Source organism: Sturnus vulgaris, chromosome 5, assembly GCF_052056855.1.
Source record: "Sturnus vulgaris isolate bStuVul1 chromosome 5, bStuVul1.hap1, whole genome shotgun sequence".
NCBI classification, from domain to species: domain Eukaryota; kingdom Metazoa; phylum Chordata; class Aves; order Passeriformes; family Sturnidae; genus Sturnus; species Sturnus vulgaris.
The window spans coordinates 19,837,644-19,858,002 of NC_142247.1; the positions used below are offsets into that span (position 1 = coordinate 19,837,644).

General features: G+C 36.1%; 1 protein-coding gene across 6 annotated transcripts in view; it reads right to left on the reverse strand.

The window, feature by feature from the left end:
- Positions 1 to 20,359, reverse strand: part of PPFIA2 (PPFI scaffold protein A2) — a 281,559-nt gene that overhangs the window by 221,472 nt on the left and 39,728 nt on the right. The window lies entirely within an intron of this gene.

Below are 20,359 nucleotides of genomic sequence, written 5' to 3' on the forward strand. Positions count from 1 at the left end.
GACAAGAGTCCATCATCTCAGAAGATAACCATGTCCTGAATGATTCTCAGAAGTGTGCACAGAAATAGCTGAGTTAATATTTCCTACCAGCTGCCTTAAGATTTCCAGGCTGGCATGCAGATGTACAGAACCACTTTACAGAGCAAGATGACTTGTGAAATTAATCTTGTGACTTTGGCTCTTGGTTTGAGCACTCTGGACTGCCCACCTGAAGATACATAGAAATATGTATGTATACATACATAGTTCATGTTGAGAACCGGGACAATTTAAATACAAGAGTACATTGGATTATATCCAGAGCAGAACAGCTGACCAATCATAAGATATATGTGAGGAGCCTTAAGCAGAAACCTTGGTGATGTTGGCCCTTTTTCTGTTGATTCTAAATCACAATGGCAACTTCAGCTCAATCTTCAGCACAGGAGCAAGTGTGGGGAGGAAGAAACACAATAAATTGGCTGAGGCTACCAGGACTGACACTGCTCAAAAAAAGACCAGTAGTATACCATAATTGAAAACAATGTTTATTTATGACAGCATATGCCTAAAACTGTTGAGCTATTTACTCTTTTGTTTGATTTGTCCTGGTGGTGGGCCTGAACTTGCTTTCAGCATCAATAAATCAGACTAATATGAAAAAATCAGCTATGAATTACAGCAGAATTTTTAAAGTTCATATTTACCCATGCCCTTTTTAGTTTAAAAACAGAGGGAATGATTTTTTTATATATATATATATATATATATATATATATATATGTGAAATATAAATAGGCATTGCTAAGATTTTTACACTAGAGGGCACCTTTCTTATTCTCTTATATTTCATGGAATTAGTGCACTGTAACCTGTATGGAGTTTTCTGCAGTATTTGAATTCCAGAAGATTTTAATGTGTCAGTTTTTGGGTTTTTTTGTTTGTTTGTTTGGGTGATTTTTTGTTTGTTTTTGTTTTTGTTTTTTTGGTTGGTTGGTTGGTTGGTTTTTGGTTTTGTTCTTTTTTTCCCAACAAGTACATGAATGTAAGTATCAATTTCAGGCAATACCTATCTGAGATAACCTTGAAGATCTTAAATTATAGAGGGAAAAATTGGACAATGCCCAGTTTAAATCCTTCTAATGACTTTTCAGGGTACTGAAGCCATTGAAATTGAACCACTGTTTTAACATATTGCTATGCTAGTATATACTGGCTAAAAATAAAATACCATCATAACTTCTAAAGTATTTTGTAACAGAAAATTTAAATCATTATTTAATATAATCCTAAAAAAGCTTAGGTCATAATTTCCAGAGTACAGTGGCCATTAGGCTCAGATCATCTGACTCCTGTTGCTTTGGTGAGAGAAGACCTATATTGACACACATCTATAAGGTATTTTACTAACCCCTGGAAAGAGATATGTATGTTGCTGTCTATAAAAAAGTGTTCAAACAATAACTAAGTCACAGCAGTTGCATTACTACATTTTATATGCCCCTTTTTTATGCACCAGATGTAAAGAAGGCAAGTATTTAGGTCAGAGAAATTAAAACTGTGTATACACTCACACATTTCTTGAATGAGAATTATTTTAAGACAATCTGCTCCCCATGTGATACTTTGTACAGTAAGAGGTCTTGAGATACCTGAGGTCTGTGCATTGAGCAATGCTGCCTGTTTTTCAGCCTCAGGGGACTGAATATAAGGAGTAGAAATCTACAGACAAGCCTAATGCAACAGAGACCACATCACATTCTGCCCTTGGACTGGTGGGTTGCACCCTTTAAAACACTAAAATTATACTGTTTTTCTCAGAGTTCATAGGAGATAAAACTAAAGATTCTTTATCTCATCTTTTCCATCCTATTAGTCCATTCCCTCCTTTCCCCCACTATTGTTCAGATATCTGAGAATGAGTTTATCTACCTGAGGAGCTAACGATGGAATCCTACCAAAGGAAGGACTTGCTTCACTAAAAGTGAAGACTTTCAGGGTTATGCAGTCTTCCACTGAAATCCATTGTTGCCTGGCATACATGCCCTATGGCAAGGTTTTGACCTACTTGAGAACAGGCATCATGCCATCCAAACAGATGGGCAAAAGCGTAGACAGTCAGGAGACCATGTTTGTACATCAAGCATGGATGATGAGGGCATGATTCTCAGCTGAGAACATTTAAATAATTGTTCATTCAGAGCTTATGCTCCTGTCACAGAAAGTAATGTGTCACCATTAATCAAGCTTGGAGTTTAGTGCCCTTTAGGAAAGGCATTGCAATGTAAGGTGGATATTATCACCTAAATAGGATTTTGGGACTGATAGGTCTGGAGCACAACTATGAAAACATTTGACTTCTAGGCCCACCTCTGCTACTAACTTCATAAATGACCTTGAGCAAAGTCAGCTACACTCTTTGTAGCTGTTTCTTTTGCTTTACCAACATCAACTTCCATACTGTAAGAGCAACATTATGTGAGTGAATCAGTGTGCAAAATAGCTGCAACAGAAAGGAATACACATCCCTACAGCTGCTTTCTCATGTGACCTCCTTATGTGAAATTTTGGTACAACAGGTACAATTCTCCATCTGCTGACACGACATATTTCTCATGGCTAGACTCATATTGTTGGCTTCAATATTGTGCAGACTTTATTTTTTGAAGATTAAAACAGTTAATTTGTAAGCATAAGTGGACAGAATTGCAAATGCTTCCACTTTGTTGTTTGCAATTTCACGTGCTTCACTGATTTTCAACATGATCAGTATCTGAAATAAAGATGAGTGGGTATAACAAATTATTCCAGACTAATGCCAACATTAATAATACTCACTATTTATATACTAATTTGTGCTAAAACTGTTTCAGATGACCAAACAGAAAAGACATATGTTATGTACACATTTTTGCAAACTAGACACATATTAAGCAGGACATTAAAATTAGGTACTATACAGAAACAACTAGAGGTAACAACATTACTCATGGCAAATGTCAACTTTTAGAAATAATGTCTGGGTTGTTATTAGAATATAAAGTCCAAATTTATTTAACTGTGCTTGTAGACAAGCAATTCATAAGTCAAGGCTATCTACAGAGTAAGACCGAAGCCTGAATCTCAAAAAAGTATCTAATGATATAGGACTGAGAACCTTTTCCTATATGGCTTTCATAAGATAGTTTGGTAGCAATGTCTGAAGGTTAAATCTACTCAGTTCATGAGTATTAGTAGCTTGAATGGAACTATTTACATTGTTTAATGTCTTGAAGAGTTATTCAGGTATTTTAGCACACTTAAAAGTAATATATTTTTTTAAGAACTACTCATATACTATAATTTCTTTTTCCTGTCAATTAGATGCTGATTGAATGGATATTATCCAAATCTACTGCAAGTTGTTCTGAAATACATTTAAACTGTACTGAGATAAAGTCAATGCCCAAAAGCATTTCTCAGAAAAACTACAATATCTTAAATTATTTATCATAGTAATTATTTACCTATTCAAATAAACTGTCTATGAGCAGTTAGGTTTCTGGAAAATATACAGTCTTAGTCTTACTATAAATTCTATAGGATATTTTAAAAGAAATGTCCCATACACTATAAGACCAATTCTAAGAATCAACTTATTTGCCAACTGATAGCATTGTAGCATTTTCAACATTTAGTCAAGCTTAATTCATTTCAGGGAAAAGAGTCATCCTTCAAATATATGACATGTATTTATTATCCAATTCACAAAGGTTCCAGTGCAACAAAGCAGCAATGAGCCTTTATGATGATTAAAATGTCAAAAGAAAGTCTAATCAGTCACACTGTGAATTTCACCCACATTACAACCACCAATGTCATACTCTTATATTTCACTGTTGATAACAGAGCAGGTCCAATATGGACAGCATGCCATGATCTTTTCTGTGTAATATATAGTCAGGAGTCATTCTTAGGGCATTATTAAAAGCCAGGTACACAGGGAGAAACAGAGCTGCAACAATTGGACCGCTCAGATCACTCAGCTGTGGCAAAAATAGGAATGTAGCCTTGCAAACAATGCAAGCCATTAAGGCAGCAAATTATTCCTATCCCACATCACCTTCAGCAGTGGATGACATCTTTCTCAGAGTATTGCTGTAAGCACATTTCCTGTTGAATGACTTGTTCTTTTTGCCTCTTCCTCCCTGAGGCACAAAATGCCCCTTTGCATTTCCTTGAGGTCTGTGCTTCTTGCTGTTTGGGTCTGTGTCTTACAGGCACAGTCTTGCTTCATCTCTACACCTACTGCAATACAGCAGTACGAATACAAATATAACTGAATTCTCCTGAGAGGATCAGTTATAAAAATATGCTTTTGTATCTGGAAAGTAATACAGTAACAATATGAGTCCTTTGCAAGAAGAAAAGCAAGAGCCACGAGCATGTAAAGGATGTACTCACAATTTCCTTGATTTGGGCATATTTTATCTTTTGATTACTGTTTCTAACATTGAAACATTACCTTATTATGTACTTAAGTATTGCAATTACTTTAATAATGACAGGCGGCTTCAAGCTGTTCCTAAGCTTCATAAGTAATATTAAATTGTTTTTAATAAATTATGTGTCTCTGTGAGTACTGTATCAATTTCCCTTATAAGTATGTATTTATAAACATATTCAGATTCAGGAAGACCACACATAAATAGGATTATTTTTCATTTCTGTTCAAAGAAAAACACATACCCAGCTCCCATTGGGAAGTGGGATAACTGGAAAAGCAGAAATTACTGAGACTGTTTTTCATGCATAACATATAAAGTATTTACATTCTTTTCTAAATATACAGTAAAATGAATCTATTTTATTTTTAAGAGAAATGTCAGTCAAATCACTAGCTTCAAGCAAGCACGCCACTTTTACCAGGCATCATTAACACCTTCATAAGCATGGCTTTGGCTCTTCATGTTTGAGAAAAAATCTCTCTCTAAGACATTAAATAACACTGTAATAATAAAACCATATTATATTTTTAAAATTTAGAATCATAGTTGAAGAACATTAAGTCAACCTTCCATGTTAACTGAAGAAGGCATGAAGTTCCAGCATACCCCAAAAACCTACAAAGGGCTCCTCCCCTGCCATCTTCTCTGGGGCAAATATGCTACACTGCCTTAGAGATTTTCTAAAACTGCCAACACATGGCTGTTGCTGACAGGAGCTGACATCACAGGCTCACTGCAGGAATGATTACAGTCTATGTCCTTAGAGGATCTCCCACAATGAATATCTCACACTGGCCACTTGCATTCAGTACTGCACTGTTTCACTGTGTTTCACTGAGAAAGCACAGTGCTCCTAATACACGGAATATTTTATTTCAGTCAGTTTAATAACTTCATTATTTCCACTCCTAATACTGTGCATGACTTAGGTGAGATGCCATGGTGCATGTAGCTGACATGGTATGATTACAGAAAAGTATTATGAATTATAGAAGGATGCGAAAATATGGAGGGCTAATGCAAACCTCAAGCTTCTCGTATCTGTTAAAGTTTCCTATGTGAGACATTGAACTTGGCTGTTAATTTTACATTTTCATGCAAATACATTCACTATCTTAAGCTTCTTATCTATTGTATGTTTCAAGTAAACAATCCCATCACTTTTTAGTGTAGTTGTTTATTCTTCCTAATTATTTTCAGATGAAAGCTTTATTCAACATGATTGTAAAACCTACTTTCAGTGAGATGATAACTTTTGGTGTTAAACTTTTAAATAAAATCAACTCTGACTTTCTGTTAATATACAAAATCATATCTTCACCAAAGATTCTGTAAAATGAACAGCTCTTTCTCCTCTAATGTATTTAAATAACATATCCTAAGAAAGACTAAGATGCGTAATTGTGTAAAGAAGTTATTTTTGAATTAAACTTTCACTACAAAAGAAGAAAATTCAAAGTTCAACAGATGGGCTGCAGGCTCACTTTCTGTCTGGAATTTATGGGACTAGCACTTGGTGATCCTTAAAAGTCTTCTCAGGTATCTACACTTGGATTTCTCTAAGAGGTGAAAAAGTTTGTTACATATGGTGGAGATTTTACACAATGAAGTTTTTAAAATACAGGATAGGAGACAGAGCCTACTTATACATCTGGTATTTTTCTGCTTGGACACTATCAACATGAAAGAAAAAATGTGCAAAAAGTTCCTATGTAAAGCTAGCGCCTTCAAAGGGCATCTCATCTTTCATAATTTGATTTCTGCTGTGCTCAAAGTCCTGAAACATTGGTTGCATCATCTATCCTGGAAATTTGGAAACATTCAAGGTCAGATTCACTGGGCCTCTGAGCAACCTGATCCAGTTGAAGATATCTCTGCTCACTAGGAGTAGGACTAGGTGATCTTTAAAGGTCCCTTCCAACCCAAACTGTTTTATGATTCTACGATTATTATGCATGCTATACATACCAGAATAATTTAACTGTATTGTTATGGCCAAATACGGTACTGTACTGAATTTGAATCTTCAAAGAATCACAGAATAACAGAAACAGAGAGACAGGGCTCAATGATTTCCCCTGCAAATTGACCTTAAAGAGTTACAGCAATGGGGCACTCTCTGGACAACCTGTTCCAGTGTCTTACCACCCTCATCATAAAATAATTCTTTCACCTATTCAATCTAAATCTACCCTCTTTCTGTTCAAAACCACTGTCCCTTTTCCTTTCACTATAGGCCGGGTAAAAAGTCTCAACCTTTCTTATAAGTCCTACTTATATATTGAAAGGCTGCAATAGGGAGCTCTTCCTGGAGTTTTATTCAGGGTTCACAACAACCCCAGTTCTCTCAATAATCTATGAGTTTATTCAGTTTCTTGGCCCTCTTCAGTTCTTATATATGTCTCTCTCTTTGGGCTCTTGGATACTACTGGAGAGAGGAACATAAAAATCCATGCTTCAGCTTCTTCTTTGTGCCTTATTCTCCTCAATTATTAGTACCAACACAGTCAGTTGCTGTGGGTTTTTAAGATATATATATTGCCTACAGGTTGTCTAATTTTGTAATTCATATTGCTCATCTTTGACTGATAAGAGGAAATGAGAAATCATACATAAACCTGAAAAAAGTTTAACATTTTTGTGTGCTCCTTTCACAGGGACAGGTCACTTGCCTGTTATTTGCAGGTGACTTAATTTTTTCATAGTGTCCTCTGGAAGTGACACAACAAGAGCAACTTTCCATATTCCTATTCTCTTGACATTTTATCCAGAAAATAATTGCTCCATTACATTCTCTCTCCCACTCACCTCCTTTCATTTGTCTCCATCCTATTTACCTTTCCCTTCTGCTGATATGAAAGCATTCAGCTGTAAATGGACTTCCTAAAATTGTAACATGCATTTCTGTATTGAAGCCATACCCTGTCGCCATAAAAATAACAATATAAAAAAACCCATGAGGGGGGAATTAATCTGCAACAGAATGTCAGATGATTGAATCAGTGGTGCAAGGATAATCAGGAAAAATGGGAGAATTTGACAAGGCAGAAATTACTATTATCCCTTTGGACATGGGTTCACATAAGGGAATAGACTGATGAGCCCAGAGCAGCTCATCAGCTTCTTGTGTTAGCACCACAGTGAAAAATCCATTGTTCCTCTTTGGCTGCAGACTGTTTTCTTTGCATACCCTCCTCTAGCTGGCTAGACTGAAATACATCCTAATTCTTTTCCAGACTCCTTTTAGAGTGAACTTCATCCAGTAGTTACACTGTCTACATCTCTGAGGGAAACTCCAGGTACCAGTAAAAGCAGCACCACCAGCAGAATTTAAAGTTACATATATCAACATATTATAGCAGTGAGTGAAAATTATTTTTTTTCCAGACAACTCTGCCTAAATTGGACGTTGATATTTTCATTGTTAATAAGAGGAAGAAATCTGATGAAGACCTTAAAAGTTGCAAAGCTAAACCGGATATGTTGCAATACTTGTCAACACAGAAGGAATATTTGACTTATCTTTATGCAGTATGGCAAATTTAAACATGGTATTCTTACTTCTATGCTTCCTAAAACACAAATTCAAGTAAGGTTTTAGGCTTGAAGGGGAACATATGGTTTGATCATTCTTGTATGTTTCATTAAGTTTCATCCATCCTTAGACTGACTACAAATACTGTATTAGATAATAGACATAATTGAGGCAATGAGCAACTAGTTAACTGTTAGTGGATTTTAAGACATGGCATAAGATCTTTTAGGTCATTGTTTGCATTTCATCACTGCTTCTTAATTATGGACACAAAAGAGGAGGGAGAGAGGACACAATTTTCTCTGACAGTCTTTTTTACTGAATGCTTAAATCATACAATGTTTTGAGATAAAGTCATCCTTGTTTTCACTCATGCCTGTCACATGGTCTTTGCAGCTTCCACAGAAACACTGATTTCACCAATTGTCTTTATGAAAAGGGGAAAAAAATTAAATATAAGCCTAGTTAAAATTAACAATACATGCCCAAGTTTGCGGGCAACCCCCCCGGTGCAGCCTTATGCCAGCGGGATGACAACCTCTTGGAGCTGCCATGGGTTTGGAAGTTTAAAATTCATTAGCTCTGTTCATACTTTTCAGGTTTCACCAACAGACTTGAGCTACTGGCCAAACATAAATTCCGACTTCACCACTCCTGTAAATCTATCCTCAACTAGACTTTGTAGGAGTGAATTTTAATTACCTGCACTTCTCTTGAATTAGTGGTATGAAAGCAAGACCTAAGTTTTCGTGACCATCTACAAATAGCAGCTCATCTCCATCAGGTTATCAGGTAGGGAGTATCTGGTTTTCCTAGTAGGTATTTATGAATTTGGTGTCTGTGTAAATATATACATCATATTTGCATTCGTATTTATAATTTACTTTTAATGCTTTATTTTTACTTTTCAAGTGTTTTGAATAAAATACTGTCTCTCACTTCTTGGATCCTAATTTTGTTGTATTTTGGAAACAGATGGCTTTCAAGCAGAAGATCATAAATTCAGTTTTAGTAGAAGAAGCTTAACAGCACTTCCATCAAAATTACTTCTGAAAACCCTATAAATGTGTATGATTATCTCTTACTATGTCATAAACTATGTGATATCTTTCTCTGCCCAGAAAAAAACCCATATTTTTTGATTTACCTGAATGATACATTTCAGAGTGTCAAATAAAATCCCAGCTGTGAAGATACCATGTAATATTTAAGTATCAAGTCAAAGAATAGAAACAACACCTCTTTTTTTCTAAAGTAAGTTGTATCAGAAAATACTAACTTGGATACAACTTTCTGCTTACAAACTGTGCTTAAAAGCCTTTCAGTGCACAGAAGAGGTTTTCTCTTATATATGAATTGGACCGATTGTAAAATTCTATACTTTCGCAGAAGCAATTTCCTCTATGGCTAGTCACTAACTGCAGTTAAGTCCAGACTGACACATTTCTTTTTCAAATCCAGAAAAGTTTATTGGAAGAAAGCCCAGAACTTTGAATAAGGTTGGCAGAACTTCTGAGATATGTTAAACCTTTTTTACAGGGACAAAACAATGCCACTGCTTCTGAACCGACAAAGATCTTGTCCAAAAAATTAGAGGTCCAATTTCTTCCTAAATAATCGTCTGAAAAATTATATTTCCCTCCCTGAGGATAAGGAACATGCTACCATTATAACTTCATCATTTTTAATATTCCACTTTGGTAGCTTTTATGCAGAAGCTTACTTGTTTACAACAAAATTAACTCTTTGCCCTTTGACAAATTCACTAAAATTAATTCTTCAGATAAATGCCAGATAGTTCAGATGGAAGAGTAAGTGTGTTTGTTTGCATATGCAAAATGTGTATTTTTGTCCCAATCTCCAGGACATCACTTTTTTAAGGAATTAAGCACTACATTTGGAAAGAATAAAAGTCACTATTTTCAGAACTTCGACTGCAGCATATTACTTGTTTCTTCATAATTTATAGTACCCACTGGAAAAAGTGTGAGAGAAACATTTCTCCCCGTTATCATCTTCTAAACTGGAGGAAATCTGTAGTAACAAACTGAGAAAGTATTGCCTGCAAGTTTAAGCAGAAAAATATTAACATCTTAATTTACTCTGTATTCACACTAACTGTGATTTTAAAAGAAAAAGGGCATTAGCACATTAGAAGAAATTTTGACAGAGCTTACAGAATTCATGCTCAGGTGCAAAGATAAATGAAAAAGATTAAGGAAAATCTGAAGCACAGCAAAAGAGCTCTATCAACAGTATAAAAGGAGAAATAAAATGCAGCCTTCAGCTGCACTAGATTTACCAGATATGTCTCAAAGAGGATGGCAAAGTTAGAAATATTCTTTCTAATTTCCCTTAGAAACCAGAAAAAACCTGAAAAATCAACTTATTATGAAATACCTGAAATTAATACTCTTTACATCAGCTTCAAGGCTATTTAATACATTAATTCATAGTATTTATTTGCTTACTGAATCTTAAAATAATTAGTGCATTTATTATCTAGAAAGTGAGGCCTGCATAGAGCAGAGCAGTTTCAGAAGTTTTTCCTATTTCCTATACAACAATTGTTCAAGATGACACAAGTTTTCCATGTGATTGTGATGCTAACAAGAATGATTTCTGATGCAGTAATAATTGCTCTTCTTCTTCTGTAAAAGAGAAAAATACGTGCAAATAATAAAATCAGTCACCTTTGTGTCACAGTAAGCATGTAAACATCACCTGTTACACAAGGCACAAGTATTTTCTTTAAAAGGTTTGTCTTGTGTGTATAATGCACATAACTTGCACCTGATTCAAATTATATCAAACAAGTGGTGACTTTGTAAAATAGACTGTTTACTCAGGGAGGGCACAATTCAAAACCTAGTGCATATTTAGAGAAATTCACAAAGATTATGGATGGCAATGAAAACGGGTATGGTTCTGATGGAAATATTAATTTATGACATCCATATGCCAAATACATAAATTATTATAAATTTTTTCTTTCATTTGGCTAAACAAACAAAAATCCACCAAACCCATTATGACCTTCGGGGCAAAAGACTTTGTTCTTTGCAAGAATGTGTCTATAGTGGAACACACAGTTTCATGCACCTTTCTCCCATTATCAGTTGCACCAGTTAAACGTAGTAAGTTTCTTAATTTCCCACATATCACAGTAAAATTTATAAACCTTTCAAATTAAAAGGCCTAAAGATATTAATAGTAATGTTGTTGAATAAGCTCTAAACAATGGCTACACCACCATAATGCAGATTTGGAAATGGAGCCATTTTTTGGATGTAATCACAACCATTGGACTTCATAAAGCACCATCTTTTTGCACACCTTTGATAAAGCCAAAAGGTTGGAATAAGCAATTTCAACAAAGGCACACCACAACCAGAATTATGACTGCCTTTTTTTTTTATAATCACTGGCACTTTATTTCTTCCTTAGGTGTAGTACTTTTATTCTCCTTTGTCTCCTTTGCTTCTTTGATATTTGGGTTTCATATTTTCAGCAGAAAAAAGAGGCAGTATAAGATTAGACAAAATATTTTATTCTGTGTTTTGATTGTTTTCCAACATTGTTTCAACAGTGCAACATGCTCACTGCAACATCCACAGAATATTCTGTTTTACATCTAAATTATCACTTTAATTTTCTGGAATGTTGTTGCTCCAATCCCACCTCCTAGTACTAGTAAAGACAAATGCTGACCAAGCTCTCTGCAGCTTTCCCCTCGCCTCCCCACCTTAATCCTCTCAGAATTACTAGGAGGTGCAAGAGATCTTATTTCATGAATTACACTTTTTAACTGCTACGAACAGCTGTTAATTTATTTGATGTTTTGCAATATCAGACTTTCCACATTCAGGATGGGATGGGGGCTGAGACAAGCTTAAAAAAAAAAAATTCATTCTACTCCATTGTCCAACATACTATCATACTGCTCCAACTCATTTATATCATATGCTATGGTAATATGGCCTATTAAAAACTTAGCTTTCCCATTTCTCATTCAAATTGAAGCATTCATAATTTTTCTCACATTAGGAAGAGACATGTGTTGATAGACTTTACTTAGTACTTGCCCTGTTTAATCTCTTTAAGTACCTCCAAGTCTTGCGAAAAGTAAACAACAGAGATTTGAAAGGCAAAGATTTTGGTAATTTACTACCACAGTAAAACTAGCAAATATAGACATAGAAAATGAAGAGGAAAAATAGGTAATTTTGACATCATCTTCATTTTGTCCTTTTAATAAGTTATTTTCTATGAGTTAGTTGTATTTCTGACTAAGAAGCTTAGCAATCAATTCCCTTGAATATGCAGTGGGAAAACTGATAAGCTGTGTCTCACTACTGTGCACTATGTTGACACCACGGACCACATAAAGAATTGCAGAATTTTACAGTCTTTATGTCAATATAATACTCTATCCTCTTTGAAAGAAACAGAGGAGCCTAAAACTTGCTGTGAGATAAATTGAATTCTGGATAACATAAACAGCACTTGGAGGGTTTCAGAGCACAGCAGGATGAGGAAATGCCTTATAGCCATCTTGTTTTATTTGTCTGCCTGGAAAACCTGTAATGGAAAATTATCCTCCCATTAGAATGAACTTGCTGGTTCACATGCTCCTTAGTGCTTTTCACCTTGACTTGTGGCTGTATTAGTTCCTTCCCCTGTTCCTTGACTTAATTTTAAACGATGAGGCAACAATCCATACGAATATGGCTATGAGTCAGTTTGAAGGGAGAGATGGCATCCACCACTGTGAGGAGATCTGGGGCTGGACACTGTTCATCTCACTGGCTGTAAGTGTACTGTAACAGAAACATTATCTACTTGAAAACTGTTCCCTCCCCTAGTTCCTCATACAAGGAGGATTCACGAAGGGATAAAGGACTGCTCCACCTCAAGCAATGTGTTTGTTCCAAGGTTCACCAAGTCAGACACTGGATTTCCAAACAATCCTCGGGGAGGCTGTGCCTCCTACCCCCAGTACAGGGCTCTCACTTGTGCTCACTGACTGCTGCAATTTGATGTCTTGGTGCAGGCACTAGAATAATCCTTTCTCCAAAGGACAATGACATTCAGGGCAGCAGCTTACAGGTCAGTTCCTTTGCCTGGAATCACAGTGCATGAACTCTCTACCAGCTGGGATTGTTCCAGCTTGCCATAGGGTGAGCAAGCTCAAATCTGCTCTCAGAAGGTCTCAGTTCCTGAACCCTTAACTCTTTTTCCTTCACCTTCACACAGAAAAACTGACTATGATGAAAACTCACGATCTTAAAGCATGTTAATTAGGAAAATTAAAAAAGGAAGTAGCAATATGAAGAGCAGTGCAGTTTTTCCCAGTCTTCAACTTCAGCCTAATATTTGGAGGTTTTTTGTAAGACGCGTCAGGTTTTTTTTACTTTACACTGGATAAGACCACTACATCTGCCATCTTAACTGAAAGCATTTGTAAAATGAGAGGAAATATTTCAATGCATTTTTGTGAACATGTTTGCTTTCACCGTGAAAAGTGTATTAAGAGCCTTACTTTCACAATTAATTTTGGAATTTAAAATTTAACATAAGTGCTATAAAACTGTTACTGGCTTTCCTTCCAATTTAATTTATGTAAATCGTTCCTTGGGTTCCATTGTCTCATTTAAGCTATAATCAAGAACAAGTCAGCTATTCCCCTATTCATTATGTAGATTAACAGAATAATAACAAAGATATCGATGAAAATTAAGAATGATCCTTTAAATGCAACACATATCATGTCCCTGATACAATGCAAAATAGTGCAGCCTAGACCTCAGACCTTGTAGAACCACAGGAAACCTTACCCAAATATTCAGGGATGGACTTCCTTGTACCTCTTCTAAACTAACTAAAATATTTTTTTTACTGAAAATACAAGTGTGCACCAGTTTCGGTTCCACCTCTCAAATATGTGTACAGTGCATGGATGTCACCTTTGTAACAGAGCACAATAAAACTGTAATGTAGCAGGAGTTACTACTACCAAAAAATACAGTTGTCCTTCAGTGTAAATAAAGGTTTATGTACTCTGTACAGGTTAAGATTCCACAGATATTCAGATACAGCCTGCATTCAAAGCATTATACATGGTTCATCTAGTGGAATTCCTGAAAAGAGCTGCTACAGAGAGATATGTACTACTTAGAGTAGGCTGTAAAAATTCTGATTAAAACAAATTGCTCGTAATTAATGTTAATTAGCATCTTAGGCCTCATCTTGTGTTTTCTTTCCTGCTAAAACAATCCACACTTGCCCTACACTGAAGCAGGTTTATCTCACACTGGTGGGAGGGGAGCTCCTGGTGTACTTGTTCAGAGTAACAAGCACCAATGAGAGAGGACAATGCAGTCCCGTTGGTTTCATAAAGGCCATGTGAGAAGCTTTAAAATGAACTCCTCTAAAATACCAACTATAGTTAGCTCCCCAATTTGATATCTTAACTCCACAAGCATTAATTAGCATTATCACACATTTGCATTCTAATGAGGTATGGTGAGTGCACGTTCTTTTCAAAATGGCAACATAACAAAATTGAAGTTGGAATCACAGATAACATTTTTATTGTAAGTATGCTCATTAAATAAAGAACAGAAATAGTGATTCTTAAAAAAATCTGCCAATTTTTAATCAGCATTAGCCCCAAATAGTCTTAAATTGGAATTTTTTTTTTTTCTCAAACATGCTTTTTTTTTGGACCGAGTATCAAAATTTGAATTTTTGGATGAAAATTCTTCCAGATTAGTTTCAAAATAGTCTGAATCAAACATCCTCTCATCCACGATTTCACTTTGTAGAAAATGGAAATGCAACATTTAATGAGCTCTAGTGGATGATGCCTTATATTTTATGTATCGATGTACGAGGCACATGAAGTTCTGGAACATCACATACCTTCTAGGTTTCACATAAAAACAATTTTCCCAATGAATACCCTGATGGATTCCACCTTTTCTTTTTTTCTAACAGTACTAGACAGCATTTTTTGCATGAATTAAAATATTCATACTCACGAATGCTGAAATTTAATGCAAATGAAAGACTGGCATATGAGAATTATAATAATTAATTATTATTTTTTATAATATCATTTCTTACAAAAAAGAACAAACTCTTACAGACAAATATTTATCAGTGCTGCCCAACAACTTCTCTCACTTATGTATAATTGTATCAATCACAAAAAAAGTAGGCACTTGATGAAAATGAAAAAAAAAGTTAGATTTTTATGTTATTAGTATGAACTCTGTTTTTCAGTTTGGCCATTTACACATACATTTTTAATATTAAATGTGTATTGGGACAACTAGTGTCTTATTACAATGTTCACACTTGAAAATTTATCTCTCAAAATTACAAGGTAAGATTTCATATACCACAGGAAAGGATAACTGAGAAGAGTTGTAAAGATGCTACAATTTTTTGGAAAGGAAAAAGGAAAAATCCATTTACTAAGCACAAGGCAAAAAAGAGCTTGTCTGAATAGCAAAACTCCCAAAGCTAATTCAATGTTTTTATACCAGACAAACAAGGAATGCTGCTAAAACAAAACTCAAGGGAAGGCCATTTGTAATACTGATTTAATATGACACATTCACAGGAAATCTAAAAAGAAACTACAGAAAAAACCACAGGGTTCATAACAATTTTAATAATCCTTGAAGTTTAGCCATTACACTACCATGCTATAGCATCTTCTTCAAAGGACAAAAGAAACATGGCTACAGATATAGTTCATGTAAATATGCATTATTTAGTAAGGTCCTAAATATTAATGGTTTTCAGGGTAGCCTAAATATTACATGTTAATAAACAAACACCACTGGAAGCAGAACTTTAAATAGAAATTCGTCTCAGTCTGGAAACAAAACCAAAATGGTACCCTTGAGCATACTGTCTTGGCAAGCCCTTGATTAAGAGAAAGCAGTGCTGTTTTGGCACAGCCACACATTTCACCTAGCCTGCTAGGAAGAAAAATTCACCTACACTACCAGAATCGTGTCCTTCCACTCCATGGTGGTAGATCTGAAGGAAAGCTGCAGTTCACTGCCAGCAGTTCCTGCCTAATCATTTGTGATGGAAACCCAGCAATCCTGCTCTGGGTATCCCTGGGCAGTGACTCATGGCATTGCAGGAACAGCTGCTGACAACAAAACGTTGAAAAGAGATGTATCTAATTCACAGTACATGGGTATCCTACAGCTGAATTGTGCCATAATGGCACTCGTTCCAGGTGTTTCACACAATTCACAAAAATGCTTGACTAGTATACTGGCTGGACTTCACATACTCAGGGCAAGCTCTAAAACCCTGGCTTCAGGAGCTGTCAATACCTCCAACATTTCTGAACTTTTGAAGATTATGTTCTTCTTTTAGTGAAGGAACTTCCCAACTATGACCAAGACAGGCTGGAGAAGAAAAACAGAAGTTCTTGGTAACTGCCAGACCCAGTATCTTTCCCAAAGGATCACCTTGGCACTTATGCAGCAAGGAAACTAGACAGGTTCTCCTGCCTGCAGCTCCTGGCACAGCCTAACTACACATGACCAAGAGCTGTTTGATGGAAATCTGCCTGGGAAAAGATGAAACCAGGCTTCTCCAGTAAAGGACTGTCCAGGAGGACTTTCCATCAAGCGCTGCAAGTTACTTTCCTCAAAAGAAATAATAAATAAATCATCCAACACAGGACAAACGTTGCACAGGAGCAGACTGGTGAGGTCACAGTCACAAGGCATCTTGAAAAGACAGATGAAGAATGGACTGTAACACAGAAGTCTTGACTTACAGGAGCAATCATTTAAAGTGACTCGGTGTTTCATATGCACCCATTCCATTCTAGCCTACTTACTTTTCATCCACATTATATGGAAGTACTTTTGAATAACCTAATATCTGTTTGCATTGTACAACATTTGAAATCAGAGGCATTAACACAGTACTTACCTTAGGCAGAAATTTCCAAGTAAAGGTTGCATTTGATAAAACTGCCTTTCATTACGAAGATCTCTTTTTAAAGCAACAATTAGTGCATGGATGTAGGTTTTCAGTTATTTTATGTGCCTTTTGAAAAGTCAATGTCTCAACTTCTTCTGCTTTAACCATCAGAATAACTAAATGTTTGCCATTTACAAATCAGTTTTTATTAGTCTTCACTCACAACATAGTTTGAGTGAATCACACATCTCAAAAAAATAAAAAACAAAGACCAAGCTAGGTTTTGCCCAGGCACACACCAGTATTTCAGTCGTGTGATTTGAAACAGTGAAGGAAAGTATAGACAACAGACTGCATACAACAACAGTCTGTATTCTCTTCAGCCAAGCAGGACTCAGGGGAAATTATGTAAAACTGACCCTTGCTGACCACCAACTCAGTAAGTTACAGCCTCCAGATCATAAATTCTTGATAAATTCTTTATTCATACAGGCATGCTTTTCAGTCTTGGCAGAACATGACAGAAGTTACACCAAGTAAGCCTCTCATTTTAGTAGCATCTTTAATGATATTTTATGTTTCTACTAAAAGACAATGAGGGACAGGAAGTGAGAGGATCTATCCTAATAGTTGTTTAATGGTAAATATTACGTCCTTCAGATACTGCACAGAATATCTGTTACTAATGATCCTTCAGTTCAATGACCAATTGATTCTCTATTCAAGACCATTTACAAAAATAAGTTCATAGATATTTAGAAATAAAACACAAAATCACAGTCAGTATTATTTTGATGTTTTTCTTCAAGGAAGGACTACAACTAAAGTGGAATAGGTTAAGGAAAGTATGACTAGGGTTATGTCATTAAGCTGTGAGAAAAATTATTTCTGCCCTACACAATCTTTCTTCAGATGGGCACAGAATTATGTTTATTTCAGATTTTCATTTTAAACAAAATATCTACAAGATTTGGTATGTAATTGTCACTATGAGGCTTTTAGTAAGTGTTCATTGCTATTAACAGATATAACTGTACTGAAGAATTGTAAAGAATTTACTATCTTGCTGTCAAGCTACATGAACTGTTTTTGTTACAAAGGACAATATCAATTTAAATATTCCAGTAAGAGAAGAAAGCTGTATATCTCATGAGACACCTAAAGAATAAACATGTGTTTCTGCCAGATGTTCTTTTGCTAATGATTCTTTTTTTCTTCTCCTACTATGCTTACGTCCCAATATACATGGCAAGTTTTGTTTGATTATTCATGGTTGTTTGCCTTTCTCATATAAAGTCCTTTATTTTTCAGTGGGTATAAACATCTATGCTGAGATATTTAAGCACACTACGCCCATCCAATTTTTATTACTCGTATGTTTGGACAAGTAAAATTGAAGGCAATCTATTCTGAATTGATGTAAAAAACCCAAAGAAATCTGAAAAAAATTACAAAATGCAGATGAGTGATAATTCACATGCTGTAATTATTTACACTCTAATTAAACTTGAAGTTAGAGAGTTTTTCCTTGTTCTTTTGATATTTTTATTTGTTTGCAAGCAAAACACACAAATCTGATTATTGCCTTTTTTAAGACACCATTTCATAACTGGTCCTCAGAAAGTGTCTAACCTTTCTTTCCTCTGGACAATAGAAGACCAATGAAGAAGTTCCCAGAATATTCACATAATCACAGAATAAGCTGAGTTGGAAGGATCTAAAAGGATCATCAAGTCCTGCTCCTGGCCCTGCACAGCACCATTTCCCAAGTCACACCATGTGCCTGAGAACATTGCCCAAACACTTCTTGAACTCTGTCAGGCTTGGTGCTGTGACCACTTCCCTGGGGAGTCTGCTCCAGTGCCCAAACACCCTCTGGGTGAAGAACCTTTCTCTAATATCCAACCTAAACCTCCTCTGACTCAACCTCAGGCCATTCCCTCAGGTCCTGTCACTGGTGACCACAGAGAAGAGATCAGTGTCTGCCTCTCCTCTTCCCCCCATGACTGCAGTGACATCTCCCCTCAGTCTCCTCCAGGATGCACAGACCAAGTGACCTCAGCTGCTCATACAGATTGCCTTTTTTGAGGATCCTTGGATGAATCCGACCAGACCCAATATATTTGTGAAGATCCAGCTTAAGCAGCAGATCCACGCAATTTCAGGCTCAATTAGGAGTTTATCATTATCACAGTCATGGTTCTCCCATTCAGGGCACTGAGACTCCCTTGGCCTGTCTTGAAGAGAGTCAAGGAATGCATTAAACACCTCTGCCTTTTCCCTGCCCCTGTTCATGAGGTGACCATACTCATCCTGTAACAAGATGGTATTATTTTCACACTGTCTATTGCCATTAATAAAAACTCTTTTTATTGTCCCCCACATGAGTTCTGGCCAGTTTCAACTCCCATTGAGCTTTGACCATAAGAATTTTCTCCCTGCAGTAGAACGCAGCATCTCTGTATTCTTACCCTGTCACTTCACTTCTTGTGTTTGGCCCCTTTCCTTTATTCAAATGAACAGCAGCAGAACCAAGAAGTTTGGTGAATATATTAATTTTTTATATTTGACAGGATTTGGACAGATTAAGGTATTAAGCAATGAAAATGGAAAGAATACAAGTCTACAGCATTTACTTCCCAGCCTCAGATCTGCATTGCAAGCAACACCAGCCCTTACTGGGGACAGCTGGTACCTGTATGGGCTCCAGAAATACCAGGCAATCTCACTGTATTGTACTGTTTCTGTTTCTGAGAGGCCTGAGGGAGGTGAGAGCCAAGGTCATTGCATGTTCCTAAGTTTGTGCTGCTCCAGTGCTCATAATGGCTTTTGGCACATCTAAGGTACAGCAGGAAATACCGGGCTCCCCTAGGTAGCAGGGCTGTCCAGAGCTGATGTGCAAGAGTTTGCAACTCCATTTTTCCTCCTCCTGATGCACTTCCCTACATTAGTTTCAAAGCTGCTAAAGCAAAATATTCCACTATACCCCCTCTGTGGTTAAAAGCTCTTTACAAGTCTAAAGGACAGAGTAAAGATAAGTGTGGAACTAAAAATAACAGAAAGATAATGAGGTCTTAATTCAAATCTTTAGCCAAATGGTAGAAATGCTAATTACAAAGTTCTCCAATAGACTGTAATCTGTGTTCATTCAATCTGGCTGTTCTTGCCAGGACATCTCAGAAGTGTGACAGGTTGCTCAAAAGAGATCTTGGATCAGACCCTAAAGCAAATCATTAAACATGCAATACAGCCGAACTTTGTATCAAATATGACATCTAAATCTCAGTAAATTTCATCACTACCTGGACCAGAAGTTGGAACAGTTTGGCTTTGAAAAGTCTCCTGTTATTTAACTCAGAATACAGAAGTGTTTACAGAAACAGAGAAATAAATA